This window comes from Carlito syrichta, unplaced genomic scaffold (genome assembly GCF_000164805.1).
Source record: "Carlito syrichta isolate Samal-C Ts95f unplaced genomic scaffold, Tarsius_syrichta-2.0.1 Scaffold142981, whole genome shotgun sequence".
Lineage (NCBI taxonomy): Eukaryota > Metazoa > Chordata > Mammalia > Primates > Tarsiidae > Carlito > Carlito syrichta.
In genome coordinates this window covers 1,630-8,727 of record NW_007087077.1, presented here as the reverse complement: position 1 = coordinate 8,727, position 7,098 = coordinate 1,630, and the positions used below count along the sequence as shown (strand labels likewise).

At 44.7% G+C, this 7,098-nt stretch overlaps 1 pseudogene across 1 annotated transcript in view; it reads right to left on the bottom strand.

Annotated features, from left to right (window-relative positions):
* LOC103251520 overlaps positions 1-4,390 on the bottom strand; it is a 19,207-nt pseudogene extending 14,817 nt beyond the window's left edge. The window contains exon 1 of the transcript XR_002481478.1: positions 4,275-4,390. The product of XR_002481478.1 is annotated as a tubulin alpha-1C chain-like (transcript). The remainder of the gene's footprint in view (positions 1-4,274) is intronic.
* Between the last annotated feature and the right edge of the window lie 2,708 nt (positions 4,391-7,098).

The following is a 7,098-nucleotide window of genomic DNA, read 5'->3' as shown; positions in this document are numbered from 1 at the left end:
AGACCCGCCTGGGCAGGTGAGACCTCATCTCTACAATAAATAAAAAAAATTAGCCGGGCGTGGTAGTGTGCGCCTGTAGTTCCAGCTACTTGGAAGGCTGAGGCGGAAGGATCCCCAGAGCACAGCAGGTCGAGGCTGTGGTGGCCGGGAGCAACCATTGCACTCCAGTCTGGGCGACAGTGAGATTCCAACTCAAAAAAATAAATAAAAATAAATAAAAGTTCTTTCAACATTCTCTTCCACCCTGGTCTGAGCAGGGGTTTTGAATTACTTTTGTACTTTGTATTTAAAATGCTACCTCTGGGAGGCAGAGGCGAGAGGATTGCTTGAATCCAGGGGTTTGAGACCATCCTGGGCAACTTGGTGAAACCTCTTCTCTACAATAAATCAAAAAATTAGCAGGGCATGGTGGCGCTCACCTGTGGTTCCAGCTACTTGTAAGGCTGAGGCAGAAGGATCGCCTGAACCCAGCAGGTCGAATCTGCAGTGGCCGTGAGCGTGCCACTACACTCTAGCCTGGACAACAGAGTGAGACTCCTGCTCAAAAATAAATAAAATAAAATGCTGGCTCCATTCTGAATTACTGCAGAAGAATGACTTTCATTTCTGAAATTTTACTTTTTTTTTTGAGTTGGAGTCTCAAACCTGCTGGGCTCAACCTGCTGGGCTCATACGATCTTTATGCCTCAGCCTTCCAGGTAGCTGGAACTACAGGCACATGCTACCACACCCAGCCAATTTTTTTTTTAATTGTACAGATGAGGTCTTCCCAAGTTGCCCAGGCTGGTCTCCAACCAGTGGGGTCAGGCGATCCTCTCATCTTAGCCTCCTAAAGTGCTGGGATTATAGATGTGAGCCACCACACCCAGCAAATTTTATATTCTCTTTCCACTGAGATGTCATCTGTCGTGTGCTGATCTGCTTTCTATTCCCTACCAATACAGTGCTTTGGTTTATTTCCTCACAGTGACCGGCTAAAACCACAGAGTAGGTTGCCTTTGACCCGTATTTCCACTCTGACACTGCAGCCAAGCCTTTTTACTTAAGCTCTTACTAATATTTCCTGTAATTAACAGCCAATCCTTTCACCCCCACCCCCATCCCTTTAGGGTACACAGGTAAATTCTCTTGTTGAACATTATAAGGAACTATTCACTTTCTTCCATTATCTGCATTATTATTCTAATAAGTGGCCCATATCCTGGAGTCTGGGAATCTTTTCTGTTTCTAGTAATGTTTATTTAATAAATTTATTCATGCACCTAAAAAGCCCACAGGCAGTCCAAAGCGGGAGGCCCCTGAAGCTTTTCTTTCCTTGTGACTATTACGTCTTGCTACCAGCTAAGATAGTGGGGAATTCTCTTAGGGACTTCGAATCTCAGGGCAGTCTTTTCCCTTTCATTCCCTGTGTAGCTCTCCACCTACCCCCTCCTCCTGCTCCCAGGACACAAAACCAGACTTATTGAGTACACTAAGTGTTTGTTTTATTCTGACATAATTAAGGCAATAGAATCTCAATACAAGAGAGTATCAGTACCTAAATTATACAATTGGGAAACCTGGAGGTGAAATAGTCTCCTTTTACTCAGGTACAGTCATGTGTCACTTAAGGCCTGGGCTGCTCTGAGAAATTCTTTTTTTTTTTAATTTATTTTATTTTATTTATCTATTTAATCAATTTTTTTATTATGGTTTTGTGGGGTACAGTTAAGGGTTAGGTGTACAATTACGTTTCATTCAGGCACCCTGTTGATAAGAAGTGTTTCCCCATCCCCAGACAGATATTTGCTACTGTTAATCCCATCCCCCTTCCCCCCCCCCGAAATTCTTGCTTAGTCTATTTCCTCATTGTGTAAACCTCACAGAGTATTCTTACGCAAACCTAGACAATAGGGCCTACTGCACCCCTGGCTGTGTGGTATAGTCTAGGCTATAAATCTGCACAGCAAGTTACTGCAATGAGCACTGTAAGCAATTGTAACACTGTGGTAAGTATGTGTGCATTTAAACAGAAAAGGCACAATAAAAATGTATAAACCGGGCATGGTGCCTCACGCCTGTAATCCCAGCACTTTGGGAGGCGGAGGTGAGAGGATTGCCTGAGTTCAGGGGTTCATGACCAGCCTGAGCAACCTGGCGAGATCTCATCTCTACAGTAAATCATTAAAAAAAATTAGCCAGGCACCCAGCCGGGCTCGGTGGCTCAGCCTGTAATCCCAGCGCTTTGGGAGGCCGAGGTGAGAGGACTGACTGAGCCCGGGGATCCGAGACCCGCCTGGGCAACTTGGCGAGACCTCATCTCTACAATAAATCAAAAAATCAGCCGGGCGTGGTAGCATGCTCCTGTAGTTCCAGCTACTTGGAAGGCTGAAGCAGAAGGATCGCTGGAGCTCAGCAGGTCGAGGCTGCGGTGGCCAGGAGCGGCCACTGCACTCCAGTCTGGGCAACGGAGTGAGATTCAAACTCAAAAAAACCAAAAAACAAACACACACACAAAAATTAGCCAGGAGTGGTGGCACACGCTTGTATTTCCAGCTAGTTGGAAGGCTGAGGCAGAAGAATCGCCTGAGCCCATCAGGTCGAGGCTGCGGTGGCTGTGAGTGTGCCACTGAACTCCAGCCTCGGCGACAGAGTGAGCTCTGATTCAAAAAAAAAATTAAAAAGTCCCCAAATCATTTATCCTCACCTTCCTCACCCCAGATCGTCACTGCTAGTACCAATATCCCCAAGCATAGTTTTCATCCCTGGGCTGAGGAGTTTATTTATTTATTTTTAATTTAATTTAATTTTTTTATTTTAAAAATATGGCATAGGCCAGGCACAGTGGCTCAAGCCTATAATCCCAGCACTTTGGGAGGCCGAGGTGAGAGGATTGCCTGAGCTCACGGGTTCGAGACCAATTTGGGCAATTTAGCGAGACCTCATTTCTACAATAAATCAAAAAATTATGTAGTTCCAGCTATTTGGAAGGCTGAGGCGGAAGGATCGTTGGAGCCTAGCAGGTCAAAGCTGGGGTGGCCATGAGTGTGCCACTGCACTCCAGCCTGGGCGACAAAGTGAGACTCCAACTCAAAAAAAAAAAAATTAGCTGGGCTCAGTGGCTCAGCCTGTAATCCCGCGCCTTTGGGAGGCTGAGGTGAGTGGATTGCCTGAGCCTGTGGGTTCGAGACCCACCTGGGCAGGCGAGACCTCATCTCTATAATAAAATTTAAAAATTAGCCGGGTGTGGTAGTGAAAGCTGAGGTGGAAGGATCGCCGGAGCCCAGCAGGTTGAGGTTGCGGTGACCGGGAGCGGCCACTGCACTCCAGTCTGGGTGACAGAGTGAGACTCCAACTAAAAAAAAAAAAAAAAATTAGCTGGGCGTGGTAGTGCATGCCTGTAGTTCTGGCTACTTGGAAGGGTGAGGTGGAAGGATCACTTGAGCCCAGCAGGTCAAGGCTGCATTGGCCGTGAGCATACCACTGCACTCCGGCCTAGGCAACAGAGTGAGACTTCAACTCAAAAAATAAAATAAAATAAAGATGATGTGGGGTACAATTCCGGTTAGGTACATAAGTGGTCATCATACAGGTGAAGTTTGGGCCTCCCATTGGTCCTCACCTTGCCTGGTTTGAGATCAGGTACCCTTATTAGTGTTACATGCGCCCCTCCCCAGACAGTGAACAGCTACTGCCAATCCCTCTCATGTAGTATTATGATAAATGTTCAGGGTCCTGGACTGAGGAATTTATATGCTTAAACTTATTTATTCTTCATGACAACTCTGTAAGGTAGAAACTATCGTCACCTCCACTTTAAAAGAGGAACTTGAAGCTCATGGAGTTAAGTAACTGATCTAAGGTCACACACCAGCCCATGTTCCCTTCCTCTCTGGAATCCCCACCCCCCTCAAAAAGCTGGTGTTAAGGCTCTCATTTCTGAACCATGATCGTCTCTCCAAAAACATGAATTCAGAACCACTGTTATAACAACAAATTTAATTACATGTTTATTTTCCCAAAGCCTCCAATTCTGAGATAGTCCCCAGAGCCCTTGGTTCAAATGCATGAAGGAAGGAGGCACTCCCAGGCTTCTATTTTTACAGCGCTTTGCTATTTGGATTCTGTATTCCCTGTATTTTTTTCTAACCCTCCAGCATATTTTGTTCCAATGGAGTCAGGAATATAAGCCATTTAGAAACCCTGAAAGGTCTTTGCATGTTTCTGGTAGACCAAGATTTTCTCATTTTAAATTACATCGTTCTCTGTTTTGGCCAATTGTGGTCTCCACTGACCTTGTAAATGGGTGATGTGGAACAGCCTGTAACTACAAAAATCAGCTTCTTATGCTGTTCCCTGGGCAGCTCCGTGTATTTGTACAGAACCCAAGGGACAGAGCCCAGCTCACACACTGTGGAAAAGAAAAAGAAGGAAAGAGTAATTTGTGTTTAAAACAAAGAAAATTTAAACGTAGGCTGCCTGATATGACTGATAGTAAATCAAAATTGTTTCAGAAAAAAAAAATTATCCTGGAATATAGGTCACCTGACAAGCTATGAAACCCGTTTCCTTGATGCTGATTTGCTCAGTTGCATGGGTTGGGACAGGGTTGGTGGCCTCTGGGCCAGAGGGCCTAACTCCAAGCATTTTGTCATGGAAGTCTAAGAAGGTAAGTCCAGCTGTTGGGGAAAGTTGTAATTAATTTCTTAGCAAGCAACATCAACATGACCTCTAAAGGCAAGGACAAGATAAACCATAAAGGGAAAAACACTGTAGGGTAAGGAAAGGAAAGGTTAGAATAACAAAATATTGGAGTAAAGACTTTATTGACTCTTCAGTGATAAGAGCATTAACTCCACAGAGCATTGTGGTTTATGCCTGTAATCTCAGTACTTTTGGGAGGTCTAGACAGGATTGCTTGAGCCTAGGAGTTTGAGACTAGCCTAGGCAACATAGCAAGACCTCATCTCTGCCAAAAAAAAATTTTTTTTTTTTTAATTAGCCAGGCGTTGTGGTGTGTGACTGTAGTCCCAACTACTTGGAAGACTGAGGCGGATTACCTGTGCCTAGGAGGTCAAGGCTGTCATGAACTGGGATCATGCCACTGTACTCCAGCCTGGGTGACAGAGAGAGACCCGGACTCAAACAAAGAAAAAAAAAGACTGTAGCCAGCTCAGTGGCTCACACCTGCAATCCCAGCACTTTGGTGTAGAGGGGCAAGAGTATTGCCTGAGCCCTGGGGTTCGAGACTAGCTTGGACAATTTGGCGACACCTCATCTCTATAATAAATAAGATAAATTGGCTGGGTGCAATGGCTCAAGCCTACAACTCCAGCACTTTGGGAGTCCGAGGTGAGAGGACTGCATGAGCCCAGGGGTTCGAGACCAGCCTGAGCAACTTGGTGAGACCTCTACAATAAATCAAAAAATAGTGGGGTGTGGTAGCACGGGCCTGTAGTTCCAGGTACATGAAAGGCTTAAGGTGGAAGAATGACTTGAACTCAGCAGGCTGAGGCTGAGGTAGCCATGAGTGTGCTACTGCACTCCAGCTTAGGTGACAGAGTGAGACTCCAGCTCAAAAAAAAAAAAAGAAAAAGAAAAAGAAAGAAAACACTGTAAACTCTCAGAGCCATTATAACTGGAATGAGAAATTCTGGCCTATAGTGTGATTAAATAGAATGACCTTTGGCAAGGTCTCTAGCTATATTTGGCTGAGTTTCCCCATCTGTATGCAGTGTGAGGGTAATACCTGCTTTAACACAGCCTGGATCATCAGATTGGAATTTGGGGAATCTTAATACTGGCTACAGCACAACTGACTAAGTGAATCTTAGTTTCATCATTTGTAAAATAAAAAAGCTGTAAGTTTCCTTATATAAGTCAGTCATTCTATGTAGTACCCTGAAAAATGTAAAGGCTTTCTAGAAATGAAAAATCACATTCTTTCTTTTATTCAATAAATATTTATTTTCCTTTATGGTATACTAGGCACTCTACTAGGAACTGAGGGCAAAACAAAGCCCATCAGGGGTTCATGTTGCATTCGGGGAAGAGACACTATGTATGAAAAAAATAAAGCTGAGTGAGAAGGATGATAAGGAGTGGTATTTTCCCTAATGTGGCAAAGGTGGCCTCTCTGATAAGAAGGGAGAATTGAGCCATGTGGAAGTCTGGGAGAAAAGTATTCCAGGCAGAGGGAATGGCTGGGCAGTACCGAGGGAGGGAAAAAGTGATAGAAGATAAGGTCAGAGGCTCACGCCTGTAGTCCTAACACTCTGGGAGGTTAGCCAGGAGAATTGCTTGATCCAAGAGTTCAGACCAACCTGGGCAACATAGCGAAACCCTGTCTCTACGAAGTAAATATTTAAAAATTAGTCAGGCATGGTATGTGCATCTGTAGTTCCAGCAATTTGGAAGGCTGAGGCAAAAGATTGCCTGAGCCCAGCAGGTGAAGGCTGCAGTGGCTGTGAGTGTGCCACTGTACTCCAGCATGAGTGACAGAGTGAAACTCTGACTCTAAGTAAGTAAGTAAATAAATAAATAAGGTGAGAGAGAGAATAGGACTTGGATTATGTGATCCTTATAGGCTACCATAAGGAATTTGGCATTTTCTTTGACTGAAATTGGAAGCCACTGGAGGGCTCTAAGAAAATACATGACAAGATTAGATTTTTGTCTTAACTGGTTAATCTCTATGCTTGCAACAGACTGTAAGGAAGCAAAAATGAAAACAGATGACTCGTTAAGTGGCTACTGCACAATTCTGAGTGGAGCCCAGAGTGGTAGCAATGAAGATGGTAACAAATGGTCGGTTCTGACAGGAGTTTCTGATGGATTGGATGTAGGTTATGAGAAAAAGAAGAGTCAAGAATGACTCCAAGCCATGGCCTTACTAGACTCTGGTGTGGTCATGTGCTCTTTGAGCTGACTGTTGTCATGCTTCTTGACTTTGGCCCCCTCCCCCACCTTGGAGAGGTGAATCTTCTCTCTCTCTCTAATTTACTTTAAATAAATTATATCTTCTAGCCAGGCTCAGTGGCTCAGCCTGTAATCCCGCGTCTTTGGGAGGCTGAGGTGAGTGGATTGCCGAGCCCGTGGGTTCGAGACCCGCCTGGGCAG